The sequence below is a fragment of the Budorcas taxicolor genome, chromosome 22 (assembly GCF_023091745.1).
Source record: "Budorcas taxicolor isolate Tak-1 chromosome 22, Takin1.1, whole genome shotgun sequence".
Taxonomy (NCBI): Eukaryota; Metazoa; Chordata; class Mammalia; order Artiodactyla; family Bovidae; genus Budorcas; species Budorcas taxicolor.
In genome coordinates, this window is record NC_068931.1 from 48,720,554 (window position 1) to 48,743,325 (window position 22,772).

General features: G+C 48.0%; 1 protein-coding gene and 1 pseudogene across 2 annotated transcripts in view; both read left to right on the forward strand.

Moving 5' to 3' along the window:
* Positions 1 to 6,454: 6,454 nt before the first annotated feature.
* Positions 6,455 to 6,966, forward strand: LOC128067501 (protein tyrosine phosphatase type IVA 1-like; annotated as a pseudogene).
* Positions 6,967 to 14,536: 7,570 nt separating this feature from the next.
* Positions 14,537 to 22,772, forward strand: part of CTIF (cap binding complex dependent translation initiation factor) — a 329,462-nt gene continuing 321,226 nt past the window's right edge. For both annotated transcript variants that reach the window (XM_052660394.1, XM_052660395.1), the window contains exon 1: positions 14,537 to 14,581. The gene's annotated coding sequence lies outside the window, so the exon portion shown is untranslated. The remainder of the gene's footprint in view (positions 14,582 to 22,772) is intronic.

Below are 22,772 nucleotides of genomic sequence, written 5' to 3' on the forward strand. Positions count from 1 at the left end.
GCTTCATGCTGTGCAATAGATGGGTTCTGGGGGAGCTATATATACATCACATTGTTATAAATTAATTCCTGTTTTAAATGAATGGGGAAAGCTCATCATAGAAGAGGATAATTCGGTGAATCCTTCTATAAAGCAAATAATTCCATTATATGAATAATCACCCTCTAATTTAGTTCTCTATGAATATAAAATGTTCAAATATTGAGAGTTTTTTTCACATATGGAGATTATAACTGAACATTTGCTTATATTCAATCTCTTTTTTCTTCTTTAATATCATTACTGTCTTCATTACTTTTTATTGTCATCACCCGGAAAGTCACTAAATTTTAGGAACAAAATAAAAGAACTGCATTGCTAGAATCTGTTCTGTTAATCCCTAAGCAGGTCTTCTTCTGTGTTGAGGAATCTTGTAGCCTCTTTCAGTGGCATATGATTACTTGGTTATAGGACCTTGGGTGAATCGACAATTATGTAAATTTCCTGGGTCTCCATTCCTTTATCTATAAAACAGGAATGATAAAGTTGGTGTAAGAATTAAATGAGATAGCTAACATAAAGATGGTTAATTTTCTGTGTCAACTTGACTGGGCTAAGGGATGCCCAGGTAATGGTAAAACATTATTTCTTGGTGTGTCTGTGAGGTTGTCTCCAGAAAAGACTGGAATTTGAATTGGTGAATGTAATAAAGAAGATCACCCTCATTAATGTGGGTGGGCATCACCCAATATACTGAGAGTTTGGCTGGAACAAAAAGGCAGAAAAAGGGCAAATTCTCTCCCTCTATTTGAGCTGAGAAACCCATTTTTTCCAGCCTTCAGGCATCAGTGCTCCTGGTGTTCAAGTCTTTGGACTAGGACTGAATTATACCACTGGATTCTTTGGGTCTCCAGCTTGAAAATGACAGATCCTAGGACTTCTTGTTCTCGATAATTGTGAGTCAATTCCTATAATAAACTCCCTCCTACATAGTTACATATCCAACCTATTGGTTCCGTTTCTCTGGAGAACTCTAATACAAGTAGCTACCATGTGCTATGTACTCAATTAATAGCAGCTACTATAACTGCTATTAATAGAAGTGTTATTAAATAGTGAGGTTAGACAGGCTTTCTCCTTAATAAAAATTATTACCACTTCCACCCATTATGATGGTCACTATGGGAAAATAAAACAAGTAAAGGTTGGCAAGGATATGGAGAAATTGGAACCCTTGCACATTGTTGGTATAAAGTAAGAATGGTGCCACCATGATGGAAAACAGTATGGTGGTTCCTCAAGAAAATGAAAAAAAGAACTACCATCTGATTCAGCAATTCTGCTCCTGGGTTTATGCCCCAAAGAATTGAAAGCAAGGTCCTGAGATATTTACACACACATATTCACAACAACCAAGAGGTGAAAGCAGCCCAAATGTTCATTAACAGATGAAATGAATAAAGAAAATGGACAAGAGAATATCATTCAGCCTTAAAAAACAGGAAATTCTGACACATGCTGTAACATACATGATCCTTGAGGACATCACTCCAAGTGAAAAAAGCTTGCCACAAAAGAGCAAACACTGAGGAAAAAAAAAAAGAACCAATACTGTATCATTTCACTTATATGAGGCCCCTGCTCAAGCTCATGGAGAAGGCAATGGCAACCCACTCCAGTACTTTTGCCTGGAGAATCCCATGGATGGAGGAGCCTGGTAGGCTGCAGTCCATGGGGTCGCTAAGAGTTCAGACACGACTGACCTACTTCACTTTCACTTTTCATTTTCATGGCTTGGAGAAGGAAATGGCAACCCACTCCAGTATTCTTGCCTGGAGAATCTCAGGGACGGGGGAGCCTGGTGGGCTGCCGTCTTTGGGGTCGCCCAGAGTCGGACACGACTGAAGCGACTTAGCAGCAGCAGCAGCAGCATGAGGAGGCGAGAAGGAAGAGCTTTCGTTTAAGGGGTACAGAGTCTCAGTTTTGCAAAAGGAAGAGTTCTATGAATGGATGATGGTGATGGTAGCGTAACAATATGAGTGTTCTTAGTGCCACTGAATTGTGCACTTAAACATAGTTAACATGGTAAATTTATACATATTTCATCACGATTTTTTGAGATTAAAAAATCCGAGGAGAAGGAAATGGCAACCCATTCCCGTATTCTTGCCTGGGAAATCCCATGGACTGAGGAACCTGGCGGGCTACAGTCCATGGGGTCGCACACATGACAGGGGTGGAGGAAGATGAGTTGATAGCAATAAACAGGTAGAATTAAAAAAAAATTTTTGAGAAAAATTCCTATCATTCCAAGATGGGAGGTTTTCTAGGCCTAGAAAATGGTATCATACCAGGTGGCAGGAGAATGAAAGAAAAGGAGAGGTGACAAGAGGGACCACGTGTTCTTTGGTGGAAATGAACAGGTTGCCATAGCTGACAGGTGGACCACGCAGGATGGGTTCACATGCACAAGCACCCCTGGAGCTAATTCCACGGCTGAGTAGCTTCACAAAGCACAGCTGAGGTTATGACCCGCGTCTGGATAACTACAGCTTCCAGAGCCAGGACCTGCCCACGAAGCTGGTATTCAAAAATTGTAACTCAATGCACAGCAGAAGAGTTCACTGGTGCTCACTGAGTAATTAAATTACAAGGTGATTATTAGTCTGCTCAGCCAAAAAGATGACATCTGAATCCGAGTACTCAAAGTAGCCACGGACTAAAACTCCTCCCGGAAAAAAAAACAACCAACAAACCTATAACTAAATTAATGCCGTTTTCTACCAATTATAGATGCCCTCCAGTGACTACAAGGTTGTCATGGCAACCTGCCCACTGAAAGGGTATGTTTGATAAGGCCTGAACTCAAGGATAGCAGGAACGGAGTGTTGTGAATCTTATCTCTACATCAGACCAAAACTGTTTTCTGGGATGGGGGCCAGGAGAACTATCACCAGTCTGCTGCTGTCTCTTCCGCCGGCTTATCCCAGGTTCCAAGCTGGTGGGCCACCTCTGCTGCTGCCCTTTAGGGAGAGGAGCAGCCCCAACATCTCCCCTACACTTTCCCTTCTCCTGGGATGGTCTCCCTTTCAGTGTCAGCCAACTGGCATCCTTCCTTATTTTTCTGAAAATCTCCCCTGCCTCTTCTTCCAGGCAGGCTTCCATGACCAACTGGCAGTTCAGTGGTCTTTAGACCAGATTCAATTTCATTGCTTAGCTCTGGAGAGAAGGAAATGGCAACCCACTCCAGTATTCCTGCCTAGAGAATCCTGTGAATGGAGGAGCCTGGTGGGCTGCCGTCCATAGGATCATATAGAATTGGACATGACTGAAGCAACTTGGCATGCGTGCATGCATACATTGGAGAAGGAAATGGCAACCCACTCTAGTATTTTTGCCTGGAGAATCCTGGGGACAGAGGAGCCTGGTGGGCTGCCGTCTATGGGGTAGCACAGAGTCGGCTGACATGGCTCAGCAGCAGCAGCAGCAGCTCTGCACATCTCAGACTGTACAGAAACTCATCAAAACAAAAACAAAAACAAAAAAAGGCAGAGCCCTTATTTTGGTTTAAGATGCCACAAAATAAATTTAAGGGCTCCTTGAATTTAAGTACCTTTTATTCAAGTACCAAACCTGATCAAAACCAGTCAATGCTGTGAATCATATTTATACCATCAAAGCAGTCCAGAAAAGTTGCTGACAGAGCAAAATATTGTCAATCAGCTCTGATGTTGAATGTACCAGATGAGCTGCTAGTTAAAGAAAGTATGGTTACCTCTTTTGTAAAAGGGGTAATCATCTCATAAAATATCTTTTGTGTAAACTCCTATTTTGATATACAAGGTGAATTTTAGAATTTAAAAAGCTGTCTCAAGTCCTTTCTGGAAAGAGTGGAGTATAAACAAATTTGATGATCAATACTGTCAACACGGAAAAACAAGAGGGATGTGGGTATATGTATCTGCCCATGGGTGGAGGAGGGACACCACATCAGCCCCTAGAGCACCGTCTCTTCCTTATCCCCTAGGTTCCGCTGAACTGGCAGTTCTTGTTCAGTCGCCAAGTCGTGTCCAGCTCTTTGAGACCCCAGGACTGCAGAACCAGAAAAGCTCGCACTGACAGTGCTGATGCAGGTTACTGGGACCTCAGCTCAGGCCAGGCGGGACTCACTGGGCCTAGGACTGCGCTACATTCCACTATGTCTGAATTATCACTCAGAAACAAAAATCTAACCTTACTCTCCCGGGCCACAGAATAAAGTTCAAATTGCCAAGATTTTCACTCGAGATCCCACCCAGCCTATCCCCAGTATAACAACAAAAACAACAATTGAAAAAGAAAAGTTAACCTCCATTGAGCCCTTACGATGTGCTTTATATACATGAGCTCCTTAATCCTCGTGACAACTTACCAAGGAAAGCACGATTACTTTTCTGATTTAGAGAGGACAGAGAGGTCAAGTTGCCTAAGGCTGTCACCTGGTTATAAAAGGTGACAACGAGATTCACATTCTGGTCTGTGTACATCATGAGTCCAGGCTCCAACTAGCTCCACAGCACTGCCTTTCTGGACTTAACTGCCTCCTTCTTCTTTTTGCTAGTTCCCACTTATAAACTGCCATCCACCTAGGGGACAGCCACCTTCTTATCCCCTTCCCATGCAATCACGCCCAGGCCTCAGAGCCTGTCTTGGGTCCCATTTCTCCGGTCAAACTTTCCCCTCCCCCCAGCTCTCAAGATTCCCTTTCTCTGGACAATAACCTGCCTGTGTTGCACATCCTACATGTTCCAGGCTTTAGTCTTACGCTGCCATGTCTGCTTAGGTGTGTCTGTCTTTTCTTCTGAACTAAGGTCCTGTAAGCCTAGTTGTCTGCACATTTTTGTGTGTACTTATCACTCTGCTATGTAGGAAACAGAGCAGATGTGGGTTTAATCCCTGGGTCAGGAAGATCCTCCGGAGGAGGAAAGGGCAACCCATTTCAATATTTTCACCTGGAAAATTCCATGGACAGAGGAGCCTGGTGGGCTACAGTCCATAGGGTTGCAAAGAGTCGGACACATCTGAGTGACTAAGCCTGCATGTATGCTATAGAATATCACTCATGATATCTAACTCAGAGTGAACACATCGTATGTACCTTGGTAAACACTAGAGTTAAAAAAAAAGAAGTCATTTAAATGATTTTTCCAATAGTGTCTCTTGTCGTGAGTCGTGAAGTTGCTCAGTCGTGTCGGACTCTTCGTGACTCCGTGGACTGTAGCCCACCAGGCTCCTCCATCCATGGAATTTTCGGGGCAAGAGTACTGGAGTGGGTTGCCAGTATCTCTGCAGACATTTTAATGATACAGAAATGTGTTTTTAATTTTATTAATGGGTTTAGCTGGATGAATAATGTATAAATAATGCTATCTCAGCCATTATATGTAATAAATCACTGGTTTAAAACACAATAAAATAAAAACCACTAGGGTAATAGGTAAGTCAGAAAAGGAATGAAACTGTCGGATTTAGCTGACTGCCTCTTCATTATTTCCTGAAATCACTGTATTATTAACAAACTGGGAAACATGACAAATATTCCAGATCCAGGGTTTGGTATGTGGGCCCCAGGTGTGTGTGTCCCTAAACAAGCCACTGGAGTTCCAGAAGAAAATATTGTGATGTTTACTGATGGTCACCTTTTCGTTAAACGTATGCAGCATTTGGGAGCCTGAGGGAGAAGCTCTAAGAGTAGGCCTCTCTTGGGATAACTAAACCTGCTGCCGATTAGGCGCTTCAGTCCTGTCCGACTTTGTGCGACCCCATGGACTGTAGCCCGCCAGGCTCCTCTGTCCATGGGATTCTCTAGGCAAGCATACTGGAGAGGGTTGCCACGTCCTCCTCCAGGGGATCTTCCTGATCCAGGGATCAAACCCACATCTCTTATGTCTCCTGCATTGGCAGGCGGGTTCTTTATTGCTGAGCCACCAGGAAAGCCGCTGGATAACTAAACCTACAGCAAGAGAACAGGCTGGAGGGAAACAGTTCTGAGGTGTTCTCGGTCACACATTTACGGAGTTTCAGAAGGGCAGTGGAGATTACTACCAGGCACAGCACAACCTCTACGCAGACAAGTGAACTGTAGAAATTCATTACTATTCCATCAAGAAGCCCCCGTAAGAGTGATCAACCTAAACACAGAAGTGTTAAATTGAAATCCACAGAGCGTTTTTTACAAGAGGTCAAACCTAGATGGGGTAAACCTCAGGGTACTTCCTCTCTATTGCCTCAACATTACTGGACTGAAGACTTGCTGCTTCTTGTTTCGAGGTTCATTGCATTTCCCGTTACTCCCAACTTCATACTCGAAAGGACTGAGAATTTCAAGTGGAGTATACTGAAGTAGACTCAGTATCTTTGCATCATTTCTGTATTCAATTTTTTTTAATTCTTTCATATCCCTATTGAAGTGTTTTTTAACTGAATAAACGTGGCTCGAATGAACCACCCAGCTCCTGTGGAAGTTACATAGAGAAAGATGAGACTTTATTACACACAATCCAACTAATGTGACCTTAAACAAATTTATAGAGGAACTATATATACAGTTTATATATATATATATATAGGAACTATTTATAAAGCAACTTATGACTCTTACTCCTGCAGAGAAGGAAGGCATCTATGTTCTCAACTGGCATTTTGAAAATGGCACACAACCATCTAACCAGATTGTCGATGATTGTTTGTCTTGTGAAAATTAAGTTTTGTGAAAACCCTGGTCGTTGTATTGCTATTCGTTGTGTGGCAGGCCTTGGCAGAGTTCCAGCACTTGTCGCCCTAGCAGTAATTGAAGGTGGAATGAAATATGAAGATACAGTACAGTTCATAAGACAAAGTGGCTAGGAGCTTTTAACAGCAAGCAGCTTTTGTGTTTGGAGAAGTATGGTCCTAAAATGTGGCTGCGCTTAAGACTCCAGTGGTCATGGAAACAGCTGTTGCATTTGATAAAACCGGGTGTGTAATGCCATTGCTTGGAAATAGAACCTGAGATGGGATGGAATTTGTCGTAGATATTAGCCAGCCCATTGGCTTGGTGAGTAAGTCTGATGAAGCTTCCACGCTATGTTATGCTACGCTAAGTTGCTTCTGTCGTGTCCAACTGGCTCCTCTGTCCATGGGATTCTCTAGGCAAGAATACTGGAGTGGGTTGCAATGCCCTCCTCTAAGTCATTTTCCTGACCCAGGGATCAAACCCATTTCTGTTACATTTCCTGCATTGAAAGGCAGCTACTTTATGATTAGTACAACCTGGGGAGCCTGAGGCTTCCACAAGAGTGTTGAAAAGCAGTTTTACCAGTCCACGAACCTGGCAGAATTGCAACCTCTGTTCAAGTAAGTATGTTCAACCTACTTGGATAATAGCAAAGAATTCATGCTGTTCAGCATTTAAAATGTGCTTATAATTTGTACCAATTGACCTTTCCTGAAAACATGCAGTACTGAGTTATGTCTTTAAATCTGTTTCCATGCCAGAATCGAATTAACATATATGAAATTTAGAAAGACTAGGTCACAAAATACTCAGCATGATACTTGTGAAGTTCGAGTATCACATAGAACAAATCCCAGGAACCATGAACACTTTGGACCTTACGTGGTTTATTCCTCTCATCATTTCAAAGATAGAACGTAGGGCTTCTGAGGCTGTTTGCTCAAAATATGTTTACATCTCCCACATTCATGCCAGTATACATCAGATCTGCTCCCTTTTTAAATTAACCAAGACTTATAATGAGTATTTAATATCTCCCTATATTAAAACACCTCATTTTGTGTTGCTGTCGAAGACCTCTATTTTGAAAATCTTTATTGTACAGAAGTACAATGTCTTTAACGTTTCCAGACCAAGAAAACAAAAAAGCCTACAGTTAATTCTAATGTTTGCACTTTGGGAGTGTTTGCACAAGGAAGGCCTGAGAAAAGAATGGGAGGCAGCTGTTAAGTATTTTTTAGTAAAATGTTGCCTTTGTCTTGTGAAGGACATGGAGAATATGTGCTTTAACTTAGTAAATTTTGTTTTTAAAGGTAGAAATAGTTTATTATTGTAGCTAAAACCATCAAAATATCTGAAATTCTTGTAAATTTTTTTCATACTTATCTGAAGTTGTTTACCAACTTGGTTTTGTTTGAAATGTGATTTCTAACCTTTCTTGCAAAAAAAAAAAAATCATTACTGGGTTTCTGCTAATGAATTGAGCAGACATTCAATATTTTATATACCTTTTGAGCTGTATAACTTAGTATTTGGATACTTGACAATTTGTTTTATTATGTAATTGATAAAATGGTGATGTGTAGCAACATTAGCTCAACCATATATTTATACTGTCTGGGAACATGTGGTCATAGTTCTATGGGAGAAATAATTTGTCAGTTTTCACCAGCTTGTAAAAATCTAATGCAAGAGCATAAACATTAAATAAATGATCAAAAGTATCAATCGTCAAAAACTGATGCAAAAAATAAGCTTCCCTAAGAACAAAAGCAGTTTTGAATCATAAATTCATACAAATTTTAAAATTATTTTAAAATGTTTATTTCATCTTTAGATCATCATTTAAAATATCTATTTTTATGTCAATTATATCTCAATAAAATTGGAAGGAAAAAGTCTATTTTGGAAAATATAATAGGCAAAATGGAATTCTCCAGGCAAGAATACTGGAATGGATAGCCTTTCCCTTCTCCAGGGCATCATCCTGACTCAGGGATCGAACCCAGGTCTCCTGCATTGCAGGTGGATTCTTTATAGTCTGAGCCATTAAGGAAGCCAGAGAAATATAGAGCCAGATAAAAAAAATTTTTGACTGATGAGGGCTACAAACAATGATCATTCTTCTACAGTGTAGAATCATTTGGGGCAGATATAGACAAACAAATGCACACACACCTAGCAAGTCTAAGCACCCCATTATAAATGCACCAGTGAGGAAAAAGGATGTTGCCTGCAGCTAGAGGAGAGGTGCTTGTGATGATGCTTGGAGGTGAGGGGGCAGGGTTAAGCTCCCCAACTCAGGTCCACTGTCTTGTGTGGACCGCCATCTGTCTGCTGGCTGTGTGGCCCTGGGCAAGTCCTGTCACCCCTCCTCGTCTAGTTCCTTCCACTGTAAAAGTTGCAATGTAGTCTATACGAAAAAAAGCACAGAAAGTGTTTTGGTTGTCGCCTGGCAAATAGTAATTGCTTGATTAATATATTATCTGTTTTTCCTGGAAAAGGGGATTTAGCGACTGTGGAAGGTTCAAGCCCAAGTTATTTTGCGGGCATTTCAGAATAATATTTAGGAGACAGGGATTATCAATTAGTTGAAGAGGGAGACATCTAGGATAGAAAAAGGAAGAGCCTCTTCAGGAGGGGAAATTCCGCTTTACATGGATCATGACAGCTTTAACTTTCTCTGCACTTCTCTTTCAGGCTGTTCCAGATGTGGGTATTTGGATTACAAAAATGAGAAAGCCACTCAGCCTAGTACAAAGTAAAGGGAATTACTCTAAGGATACAGAAATACAAGGAACCAAAGAGAGGTATGATAGATCACCTTAGGACTGAGAATTGGAGTTAGGAACTGAGGCTACTCCACGCATGTGTCTGCCTCCCTTCCCCACTCCTTTATCAGCCTTCTCTGCCTACTCCTCCCAACCTGCCCCACTAAGGCCACAGCCTCACCCCACCACCCCACCACCCCTCCATTACCTGACTGAGCAGAATCACCAATGAGCAGTGGTCTCTCAGCCTCTCCCTGTAGATTCTTACGAATGGGAATCTGATTGGTTCAGTTCATCTGCTGGAGCCAGGGCCACTTAAGTCCAGGCCCAGCCAATGTCCTTGGATGAAGTGTACACCCCTAGTCCAATAAGCTTGGCCACTCCTCCCAGGATGAGGGTGGCACAATTTTTCTAGAGTGTACCCTGACACATAATGAAACATGTCTCTTGCAGACATATGGCGGCAGTGGCGGGGGCGGGGGGTGTATCTTTTTGCCCCAAGTCATCATCGTGGACAAGGCCATTCATGGATGAGGCTCTCATGCCACTGAGCTGTGAGGTCTGACCTTAAATGTTTAAGAAACTGAGGAATGCTTGACCATTCATGGGCTGCACTTACTGTCCTTGAATCTTGTGAGACAAGATCTGCTTGTGTTCTGTTCTCTTGTGGATTTCAGGGCTTTGTTAAATGAATATCACAAGCTCTTCCTGCTCTGCTGGATTAAAACAGCTTAAAATTTATGCTTGTGGCTACTTAACTTTCTGTTTCTTTTGCCAGTTGGACTATAAACTTATTGAAGGGAGAACTTCAGGATTGGAAATAATCACAGACCCTCCCATTTTACAGGTGTGGAAACTGAGGCCCAGAGAGAGATGTCACACAGCAGGACAGAGGCAGGTGGGGTCTGGAACCTTGTTTCACACATGAATTCCTCACTCTACCTTGCAATGCCTGAGACATAGCCTACACCCAATCAATATTTTTTGGTTCATTTCTTATTTGGCTTTTGCTTTTTTTCAAGTGCATCATTCTCTGTTGGGGTATCCCTTCCTCTACCAACAACTTCGGCCCTACAGGATCACTTTTCATCTGCCTTTCAGGTATTGGTCTTCGGGTTGTATAGTGGAAGCTGAGATGAGGCAGGGGTGAAATTTAACCTGATTCTATCAAGCCGTTATCTCTCCAGGCCAGCACCACAGTAACGGAGCGAAGACACCGGACTAACTTCCTTCCCTCTGTGGGGTCACTGGCTACCAAACTGATGCATGGTGAACCCACTCTGTAGCTTCCAGACAAAGACACAACTTCTGCAGTGCATCCCAGGCCAATGCTACAAAGCCCGGATTCAGGTCTCTTCTCAATGGGAAGATAGTGTGGATCCAGTCTCACTTTCCTCTCAGAAGTCTTCTCTGACCATCCCAGACTGCTAGGAATGCTTTGTTCACTTAACAGCAACCTCACACAGCATAGCACCCCATCAGTTCTGTTATCTCACGGGTGCGAGCCTGGCATCCTCAGCTCCTGATGGCAGCCCATTTCTCTGCCCCTGCACTCTGGGGGGCTCCCAACATCCACATGCACTGGATGTTGGAGGAAAGGCTGGCTGGAGTCAGAAAAGGATATCGGAAGAAAAGAGAATTATTTCATTCTGCTCATATCTTTTCTTTTTTTAAGGCTTTTTAAATTTTTGGTCTCACCACCCAGCTTGCAGGATCTTAGTTCCCTGATTAGTTCCCTGACCAGGGATTGAACCTGTCTTATGCCAGTGAAACCACTGAGTGCTAACCAATGGACTGCCAAGGAATTCCCTCCTTTTGCTAGTATCTTAGGAAAGTATTTATTAGGAAAAGCAATTACTTAAGACAGAGAGAAATAATCTGGCTTTTGATTTCTAGGCTATGTGGTGACAATTCAGGTGAAGGCAACTCTCAGTAACTCAAATCTGCCACAATTAACCAATTCCAGTGCCAGTTCATTGACTCTGCATCCAGCAGCCTCTCTGACCCAAGCTGGCAAGTAGGACATAGATCAACAGCAGGGAAGGAAGGGTGCCATGTGAGGGACTAATTAAGGCCCAGGCCTTCCAAACGGGAGGAAACCCACAATTTCGAGAATGAGTGACCCACAGAGTCTTGCTCTCAGAGACTCCCATTCCAGCCTGAAGTCCCCATCAGCAGCGGCCGATTCAGAAAACTCTAAATAAAAAGACAAAGAAGTCAGAGTTGGAGGAGAGAATGCCAAGAGGGTCTTATCATCTACTGATGAAGGTGTATTAGTTGAGGTAAAGCAGAGGCAGGCTCTAGGATACAGAAAGCAGTAGGTAAGTGTTGCTGGGTGGAAAGAAGGACTGTGGGAGCCCAGAGACACCATCTAGTGAAGGGGCCTTGAGTTCAGGGCAGGGCAGGTCAGGAAAGCTGAGCCCTTAGGAGGTGACGACTAAAGCTGCGTGAAGGTTCCTTGAAGACACAACCCTAACCAACTTCACACATGAACATGAGTCGCCTGAAGAAATTCTCCCTGCAGCACCAGCTCTGCTGGCCTAACTGCAGGAAAAAAAAAAAAAAAACTCAGGGGTCATTCTCCTGGCCCAGAAAGACCCTGGGACAGGGAAAGGAATCAGCCATCACAGAGAGCTGCTGTGAGACGGAGCCAGGGTAAATGCATTGTCACCATGGGTCCTCCTAAGGCCAAAAAAGGGTGCTGAATAAGCTACCTAAGGTCATTCATTTGGAGGTTAAGTCAACAGCCCAAGATCCCAGATCCAGGAAGTGTCATGCCTGGAAATCAGGCTCAGGGGCCAGGCTGACTGAGGAGTCTACGCTGTCAGCACTGGCTGTCTCACTGCAGGCGCAGCCTCCAAACGGCCGGGGAGCACTTTCTACAGGTGTTTTGCATTCTACACATCGTTCAGCCTCTCCTCACCTCTGGGGGTGTGATTTACAGCACAGGCAAAACCAAGACCCAGACAATTCCGTTCTTCTGCCTTTCGAAGTAGCAGGCCTATCACACAATGTGCAAAACACCACTGACAACAAAAGGTGGGTAACGGGGAATTTGCTGAGGGGATAGACTCTGGTACTATTGGTGCATATTTTGTAAACCCGGGTAATTGTGCAGATGTTAAAAGCGCAAAAATAACTGCTGAGCCAATGAGGCATAAATGCTAAGAGGGACAAAGCAGCAGGAAGAGTCAGGTGTACTTAAACATGCTCCTTCTCTGCGGGGATTGGGCCTGGTGTGGCTTCTGATACCCACTCTACCTCTTATGAATGCCTGACTATGGGCCTGCTGCCTTTCTCTAGAAAGGGAGGGGATGACCCGAGTCAAAAGAGTCAAAAGAGCCAGACGTGGCTGCAGATGCTGCTTTGCTTTCCTCTGATGGCTTGGCGCATACCAAGAAGACATGCTCTCTGCTTTCAAAGAAATCCCACTCCTCCTTCAAGGCCCACTGCAAGCCCTACCCCTGGTGAAAAGCCATCCCAGGCTCCTCTGCCCTCTAGACCCATCCTTCATCCCTGACCCCCCCTTTTTGAGACTCCCTTTTGCACTGCCAAATTGCTAGGACTTTCAGAATTTGCTCTTTTATCTCTGTCTGGAGCCTTTGTACCCTGTAGCCTTGTTCAGAGGCCAACTCTTTCTTTTGCCTTTGTTAACATTTCTTAGTAATTCTTACCTAACATGCTGCCTCCTCCAAGGAAGCCTTCCTTGATCCTCTCCTTCTTGCATCCGTGCTCCATCCTGGCTGGCTGCTCCTCCTGAGGGTTCCACAGCACTTTATGTCTACACCTATGTTAGGTGTGGACTTATCCCCTATACCCTCATTGACTGCAGTCCTTAACGCTAGACTTTGAACTCCTTGAGGGTCTCACCAGTCTTGGCATCCCCAGACCTGTTCTGTCTGTGAAAAGTGCTCACCAAATGTTACATGAATTTATAAACAATTTTCTTCAGCAGCTATACCATGTCACACAAGTCCTTCCATGAGTTTATAACCCCTTTCCATGAGTTTATAACCCCTTTCCATGAGTTTAAGGGAGTTCATAACTCCTTTGCTTGGAAGGTGTACAGCATCATGTATTTCTCCAGAAGGCTTCTCTGTGCTAAGCCCAGTGCCCAGCACCTAACAGGTACTTGGAAAACACTGGTGATTCGGTAAAGTGATTACTGAATTACCCACTGCGCTGAATTCTCCTGTCCACCAAGTCCCCTGCCTTAGCCCTTAGCATGGCCAATGGAAAATTAATTGGTTGCAAAGTGCATATCTAATTACAACATCCCGCCCCTGCCACTGAGATGTTCAAATGTTAATTATAACATATGCATCTCAGTAACAGACGGTAGCATTTAATAGAGCATTAGTAACTGCCCTTGGGCCGCCCAGGGAGTACACAACGCTCCCTTTCATCTGCTCTTAGGACAGACTTAGCACTTAAGAGCAAGGAAGTCCTCATCCTTAAAGCCGTCGGGTCCCTAAAATCAAATGTTTCCCTCCTCGCCCAAGTCCCCAGTTGAGGTCCCCACGCGGGGAGGCGCCAGCGCGCGGGGCGTGGGGTGGGGATCGGCCGTCGGGCGTGGGGTTTCGGCGAGGCTCGATCTGCTATCCGGGCGGCTCGGGCGGCCTGCCCCCGCGCCCCGGCGGCGCCCCGCTTCTCCAGGGCCCGCCATCCCGGGAAAGAAAGGCGAACTACATTACCCAGCAGGCCTCCCGCCGCCCTCGTTCCTTTCATGTCTTTGCACGTGGCCGGAGGGGAGGGCGGAGCCTGGACGTCACCCTCCTACATTCTCTTTCCCTGTGTCAGAGCAGGGATCTTTTTTTTTTTTCCTTCCTCTGCTCCCTCCCCCCGCCCGCCCCTCTTTCCCTCCTTCCCTTCCCTCCCTCCCTCCCCTCTCGGCTGGGTTTGTGCGCTGGGGCGCCGGAGGCCCCCCCTTAGCCGCCGGGACGCGCGGAACTCGGGACGGGGGATCGGCTCTCCCGAGCCTCCTCCCTCCCTTCTCCTTCCCTGCCCCCTTCCCCCACCCCCCCACCCCACCCCACCCCCAACTCGGGCTCGGAGCGGCGGCCTGAGGAACCCCGAGGTGAGCATCTCCCCCACCGTCCGCCGCCTCCCCCCCCCAACCCCCCCGTCTCCTGTAGTCATCTCTCGTTGCGGGTCGATTCCGGGACCGGTGAGGAAGGGCTCTGTGACGTGTGCGTGCTTACAGATAAATCCGGGAAAACCGCCCCAAACAATTAGCCCCCTACCTCCCTACCGCCTCCTCCCACCCTGCGCCCCGGGCAGCCAGGCGTCCGCGCCCATCCTGCGTCCCCGCCTCTGTCGGGGACGGCACTGTGAGATCGCGTCCCCTCCCCAGGTTTGCCCCTTCTCAGCCGGTTCCCCGCCAGTAGGGGAGCCGTGGCCCTGGAGCTCCGGTGAGGAGGGGGGCTCTGTTGGCGTGGGGTGAGGAGGGGGTGCACGGTTGGAGCCGCGCGGTGTAGCCGCTGTCATGTGCCGGATTCCGACCCGGAGGGAGGAAGCAAGCGAGCGAGCGTGATTCCTCTCCCTTTTGTTTTGAAGCCCGCATTTGCTGCATTGGTTCACGAACCGGCCAAACTTGCAGCTGTTCCGACCGTAGTCGGCGGAGGTAGGGAGCGCGGCCCCGGGTGGCGGCTAAGGGCCGGAGGCTGCGGCGCTCGCGGCTCCCGGAGGGACCCTGGGAGTGTCTTCACGCTGCCCCTCCGTCCTCCGGCGACCGATTGTGTCTGTGGCAGCGGCCGCGTGTGAGTGTGTGTGTGTTTGTGTGTGCGCGCCCGTCCCCGCGGGCGCGGAGATGTCTGTCGTCTAGACAGGCTGCACCCTCCCTCCGTCCCTGGTGAGCCCGCGGACCGCGCGCGGGGGGCGCGGGGCGGGGGTGGGAGCAGAGGAGAAAGCCGGATCGCTGGCTCCACTGCGGTCGCAGCTTTGGACCTTCCCCACGGCCGTGATTCTCCTTTCTTTTTTTACGTTCTTATTACTGCCGCCGCGGTGTAATCGGGCCTGGGGAACAGACCTGTCCGGTGGAGTCAGGGTTAAGTTGACAGGCTTTGAAAAGCCAGCTCGCGGTGGCTGGTGACCCGGGCCGGAGCGGAGTGGGCTCCGGCTCGGGTTCTTTAACGAGCAGGTGACTGTCCCAGACGCGGGTCCTGGTGGGGTGTGTGGGGGGGCGGGGAGGGAGGTGGTGGGCGGCGGGCAGGGGGGCGGTGGCTCGGCTGCAGCGGAGATCTGGTGCCCCGGAGGGCCGCGTGTCGGAGCCTGGGTACCGCTGGGGGAGGCGTCCCGGGGACCGCGCATCTGAGTTGGGTCTCTCCTCTGATGTTAAATGACAGTTGTGGAGGGGAGGTGGTGGAGGTCTGAGCCCCTCTGGGCTGCGTTGGCTGTTTGGTTTCGCGGAGTTTTCAGGGTTGGTGTTGCGGGGACGGGGGCAGGTGTGAACAGAGAGGGAGGTGCGGCGTGTAAAGGGGAGGGGTGGTTGGCGGCACGCTGTGCATCCCCACTCAAGGAGTGAGGCGTCGCCTCCCCCGCCCAGCTGTTTGTGTGTGTACACACCGTTCTGGCGTGCGTGCGCGGGGCGGCGACCGCAGACCGATGCGTAGTGGGGACGCGCTTGGGCCCCGAGCCCCCGCGGGGATCGGTCCCGCCGGGGCTCGTAGTCGTGTGCGTGTCCGCGCCAGCGCCCTGGTTCCTTGGAGAGGGGGGTTCGTGCGGCCGGGGGCTCGGGGAGATCCTGGGGTTGCTTGTGAGCCGGGTCGGTGAGAGAGGGCCTGGCCAGAGACGTGCCGCGGTCCCTCTCCTCGCGTCCCCGACGCCTCCCCCCGACCCGGACCCGGCAGGCTGGCCGTCTACTCGGCGGCGCCGCGGGCTGGTCTGGCTGGGCCTGGAGGAGCGGCGGGGCGCTTGTGCGTTGCGCCCCCGCCCCCTTCGCTTGACCCTTGGCCCAGGGCGCGCTGTGGGTGCGCGCGGCCGCTCCTGCCGCTGCCTTCGCAGATCCTGGAGGGAATCGGCGCCCCCTGCGTACCCCCTCCCAATTCTTCGTCCTAGAGACAGTGGAGGCCGAAGGCTGCCCGGCCCGCCGGGTCGCGCGCTCCGCCCCGAGCTGCCTCCGGCGCCGGTGCCGGGTGCCGGGTACCCAGCCGGCCGCGGGCAGGTCTTTGCCCTCCCGGAGCTGGGTCTCTGCGACAGGGGATTATCTCCCAGGCTCAGGGCCCGCGCGCTGAGGGAGGAAGCCACCGGAGCTGCTGGTTCCGCAGCTGCTGGGGGCTTCCGAAGGCGAAAGTGACACAGCACGAGCGCCGCTACCGCCCGAGCTGAAAGCGAGAGGAAGGAGCCGCCCAGAGGGCGGGGAGGGGCCGCAGGCTGTCCGGCCCTGTTCCTCCTGTCCAGCGACCGGTCTGGGCCGAAAACCTCAGGGAACCTGGCTCCGAGCATTCTGGGAACGCGCGAGAAAAATTGCTTGGCTTTCAAGAAAACCCGGTTATACTGGAACAGAACGCACTGAGCAGACGTTAAGATGTTCGGCCCCTCGCGGGATGCACTCAGGTGGCCCCAGGAAGCTCCCTTAACGTGTTTAAGACAGGATTCGATTTACACACAGATCATCTCACCTGCTGTGTCAAGTGTCTGTCTTGGATAACGTGCACTTGAAAGCAGTAATTTTGTAACGCATCCGGGGGTACAATGTCACCAGTGATTAACAGATTGCTGTAATAATAATAATATATGTTTGTATGTCTAGGCGCCCTCCCCATCATCGCATTTATTAAGACACCCTGTAAGGTATGGGGGATATTAACCCCATTTTACAGAACAGTACATTGAGGTTCAAAAAGTAAGGAGACTTGTCTGAGGCCTCTCTGTGATTTCACTTCTTAGACTGTGGCTTTTTTTTTTTTTTTTTTTTGGTTTGGTTTAAAATAATTTTGTTTGTTTATTTATTTATGGCTGTGCTGAGCCTTCCTTCCTGCCAGGCTTTTCTTTAGCTGTGGTACACAGACTTCTCATTGCAGTGGCTTCTCTTGTTGTGGAGCACAGGCTCTGGGAGTAACCCGGCTTCAGTAGTTGCTTCACATGGGCTCAGTAGTTGGGACTCCCAGGCCCTAGAGCACAGACTGAATAGCTGTGGCCCATGGGCTCAGTTGCTCTGGGTCATGTAGGATCTTCCCTGATCGAGGATCAAACCCAAGTCTCCTGCAATGGCAGGCAGATTCTTTACCACTGAGTCACCAAGGAAGCCCAGTCTGTGGCCTTTTAACTTAAATAGTGGCCAGCTTTCTTTCTTCTTTTAGTAAGTGTAGGCCTTGGGACCCTAGGAAATAATAAGCCTAAGACAGGGGGTAAATTATGGTATTTCAGTTCGGTCGTTCATTCGCTCTCTTGTGTCTGGCTCTTTGCAAACCTGGACTGCATGCACTACCCCAGGCTTACCCATCCAGCACCAGCTCCTGGAGTTGCTCAAACTCATGTCCATCGAGTTGGGGATGCCATCCAACCATCTCCTCTTCTGTCGTCCCTTCTCCTCCCGCCTTCAGTCTTTCCCAACATCAGGGGCTTTTCCAGTGAGTCAGTTCTTCACATCGGGTGGCCAAAGGATTGGACTTTCAGTTTCAGCATCAGTCCTTCCAATGAGTATTCAGGACTTATTTCCTTTATAATTGACTGGTTTGAGCTCCTTGCAGTCCAAGGGACTCTCAAGAGTCTTCTCCAACACCCATTAACAGTCTGAAATTATGGTATTTATTCTTTGTCAAAAAACACTTGGTTTGCTGCCAGTCCTAATGAGAATAAGTATTTAAAAAAACCAGAAGTCTCCATTGCTATTATTATCACTTATCTGATAATTTACAGTTGGTGAATGATTGTCAGCTTTGATGTATGCAGTATGTACCAGAATCATAACTGCATGTAATAAATATGTATGGATATATGTTTCTGCAACATATGCCTGTGTTCATATGGGTGTGTTTATGGGGTTCTTATTGAATCTAAAGTTTGTTCCTTACTGGTTCCAAAACCATGGATTTAAAGTATAGCTCCTGAGAAACCATCCAGGTTCTACTCCCTGCCCTCTCCATCTCCAAGGATGGAAGCCTTTAAAAGAACAAAAAGCTCCTACATAACTGTGTGCATTTCTCAGAGTTCAGGTAGTGAAGGTTCTCATACACAGCCTGGGGGTTATTAGGATTGGCTAGGTCATCAACTATTCATTTACAAATATGTATTGCGCATGTTTGTGTATCTTGAAGTACACATGAAGAAAATTTAACATACAGTTTAGCACTGCTTGCCAAAACATCTTCTAGCTGTGGAGATAAATGTAAGATTTTGAGTCCAGCAAATGTTTGTTGAGCACCTTTCCTGGGCTAGATACTGTGTTTGGGGCACGCAGAGACAGGATAGCAGAAACAGCTAAGTTGCAGAGCAAAAAATACCCAGATGATTCAGAGCCTACAGGAGGGAACAAATTGTAAATATTTTAGAGCACTCACCCTGGGACTTAGTCAAGTTCACATATGTTGGCTGCAAGGAACTCATAATGCCAGTCTCTTTCCTATAGCAAATGCAGAAAGAAGCAACAGAGGAAGAAGAGCCTTGTTGCTCTGAATTTCAAACTACTTGGAACCTGCCACGTGGGCCTGGAGGTCTGTCCTTTTGTAAAAGTTAGGTAGCTCATGGGAGATGACCCTGAAGCCAGACCACAGGTTAATCTACTGGGCAGTGAGAAGCAGACACATCGTCCTTCAGGGTCCTGCCCCAGCTGTGATGGATGAGCTGTGATAGCCTGTCTTCAGTGGCTTTTGATCAAAATCTCAGCCAAGCCCTGCCCGAGTTTAGTAGTTTCTGTCTCACAGGTCTGTGTAGATTTTCTAATATGAGTCTGCTTTTTTTAGCTGTTCATTGCCCAGCTGACTTCTGGGGTCCCTGATACTGTTCTCCAATTTCTTCTCAGTTTTAGGGTTCACTGCCTTGTTTTAAGTTCACATCATGAACAGGGAGCAGGAGGTGGTGGTTAGGATGGGGAGAGAATTCTGAGCCTAGAGTGAGAACAGGAGGTACAAACAGACGGGCAAACTGCAGTTTCTGGGAATTCTCCAGACCTGATGGCGTTTCTGCATAGCTTACCCAATAATGCGGCAGCCCCTTTTGATGTTCTTTTGCGGGGGGTCCTCTACCTCTGGGGCTCACTGCTGACTCACTGGTCACCTGAACTCAGCCGTTCACATTCAGGCTTTTTACTCTTTTGCCCTCCTGTCTCGTCCAGCGTGCAGTTTAACTTAGAACATTGCTCTCACAGTGGCCTTCTCTCAGAATTACTGCGATGCCGACTATCGACCGCTGCATGTTACATCTGAATTAAACCCAGGCCAGAGCCGTGGTTCAGAACAGAGTGAGAACAGACACATCCTGAGATCCAGGCACCCGGGGAGGGCCTTGCTAATAAGCTGAAGACCCCGAGGCTCAGAGAGGTGAAATGACTCACCCAAAGTCACAGGGAGCGCTTGGCAGAGTGGAACAAGAACTCCTACTAAATTTTGATGCCTCATTTAATCTTTCTCTGTACTGTGATGCTTTCTTTTTTAAAAAAATTAATTTATTTTTTTAACTGACGGATAATTCCTTTACAGAATTGTGTTGGTTTCTGCCAAACACTGTGATGCTTTCTGAAAAGAGGTGGGGTTCTTACTTCCCGAAGAGTGAAAATGCTACATCTTTTTCTTTCTTTTGGAGTCTTGAGATAGTTTTCCTTTGACACTGGTCTTCCTTGCTCTATCTTTCATCTCTAGCTCCTAGGAGTCTGGTGTATTTGGGAGAGGGTTTTATGCTTGGGGCCTTCTGGTGAGCTTAAGTTTGGTCTGTGGCTTTCCCTTCCCATGGCGGGGTCCTTAGGAACCTCATAAAGGTGTTTGCCAAGCTGTTATATATGTGCATTTTTCTCGGAGGAGGATCCACAGACTTCATTTGGTTCTTACCTAACTCAAGTAAGGACGGGAACTACTGGGGTGGGCATATGGAGTTGGATGGGGGATTGGTTGGCATTGGAGACAGTCATATTGTCCTACACTTGACTTGGCTTTGCAGTTTATGATGTATTTCACACCAGTGACCTTATCTGCTTTTTATAATAGCCCTGTGAGGCTGTTATCATTATTCCCATTTTGCAGATAGGGAAACTGAGCCTGTTACTTTCAGTGACTAACGGTTAGTGACGTGCCCAAGTTGCAAGGAGGTAGTAGGGTAGGCATCTGATCCCAAGTCTTCAGACTTCAAATCTGGTGTCTTGGGCTGAGGTGGTCCACATGCTGCATCCTCATTACAGTTTTGTGAGTGGAGGGTCTCAAACTTTTCGGAGCTTAAAAACTCTTCTGTAGCTCCTTCTTTATGATATCCACTGCTAGCTGATGTCCATCCATGGAGTCGGACTGAAGTCCTAAATTACCCAGGGGGTGGGATGGATAAAGTACAGGAGGCAGATATCATAGCAGTGATAATGTAGACTGGGGCTAGTTTGGGATGATTTTATGGAAGAGGTGAATTTGGGAGTAGGTCTGGGGTCACAGCAGATGCCATGGCAGAGGTTTTCAGCTGGGGCCAGGACCCAAAAGGGGTGAAAGGGAAATGGTTTGTGCTTGGACAGAGTGGAGCTGACCAAGGAGGCTGGGTGGATCCTGCAGTCAGAGGGGGCTTCTTGTAGTGACTGGGCTTTTTCTCTGCCCTGGGGCTACAACAGTGAAGAGGCACAGCCCTCCTGCCTTCAAAGAACCCACTGTCTCCCAGGAGAGACTGACGCTGAAACAGTTAAACTCAGCACGGTGCAGTGAGCGCAGTGTTGGAGAAAGTTGCCTGCCAGACAAGGGCCACCTGTTCCAGCCTCAGAAATCAGAGAGGGCTTCCTTAGGGAGATGACGCAGTAGCTGAATCTGAAGGTATGAAAAAGAATTAACCTGGAGAGGAGACAGGAGAAGGATGTTTAGGGGGAAGGAAGGAATGTGGGTGCAAAGGCGTGGAGGCCCAAGGCTGCCTGGGTGTAGGAAGGGGCAGCAGCAGGCTGGTCAAGCACAATGATGCATGTGTACAGAGCCCAGCTCTGAGCACCTTAAGAGCCTGGCTGGGGACCTCGCATTTCGGCAGGGCGGATGGGACTTAGAGCGGGCCAGAAGCAAGCAGGACTGGGAGCCAGGCGGCCCCTGGGCCGTGAGTCAACAGCAGGCTCCATGCAGGGTCCAGTCCCTGGAGAGGAGGCCTGGAAGCAGGGCTGTGTGGATGAGGGTAGAGGAAAGGTAACATGTTAAAGCCATTTGGGGAGTCAAGTCTGCAGTTTTTAGTGTGTAGCTTTGGGGGATAAGGGAGGAGTCCCAGTTGATTCCCAGGTCTCTGGCCTCCTGGACTGAGTGGATGGTGACCTTTACTGGGGTGTGACCTTCTGGTGGTGGCTGGAGCAGGTGTGCTGGGGTGTTGCGGTGAGTTTAACGTAAGACTCGTCGAGTGGAATCGCAGGTAGGGTAGTCCAGTGGAGCTGTCTTCCAGACCACACGCAGGGTGGAAGCCTGAGCCAGAGGTGTGGGCAGGGGCTGCAGTCCTGGGACTAGGGGGAGCTTGGCTGTGGGACGGGACCGCCATGGGGGCTGCTGTGGACCAGGAGAAGACCTCTTCCTCCCGTCGTCAGAGAAGCCTTTGTCATGCCGGGCCCGCTGTCGTCAGGGAAGCCAGGCGGGGATGCTGTGTCATGCTGGAGGCCCAGCTGGCAGAATCCGGAGACGGTCGAGAGCGCGCCTCAGCTGGAAGCATTTGAGTGCGTTAGGCGAGAGGCTTTGTCATTTTTTAACAACCCTGGCAAGATCTCTGTCCCAGGCTCTCAAGCTGTGAGTCAAGGGCAAGGGAGACCTGTACCTCTTCCCATGAGTAGGCTGGTCTAGTTGGGAGACGAGATGAGGACCTGTGAAGCCACTAAACAGCTGTGATAACCTGGGCAAATAGTGGGCTGCTCGTTAAATGGAAGAGGTTTGCGGGAATTTATCTCCTGCCATGCTGCATTTAAATAGAGCTGCCGTGTTTCGGGCCGAGCGCCAGTCTTGCCATTTTTGAACACCCAGGACCTACATGGTAGGTGTTCATCTTATCTGTTTGGATCTGCAGGGATGTGACCAGAGTTCGTTGTTTGGTGCGGGGGTAGGGAGGGGGTGGGAGAGGTCAGCCAGGGGAGGTTCCTGTGAACAAGTCCAAAGGGGATTCCAACACTGATTTAGAATATTTTTAGT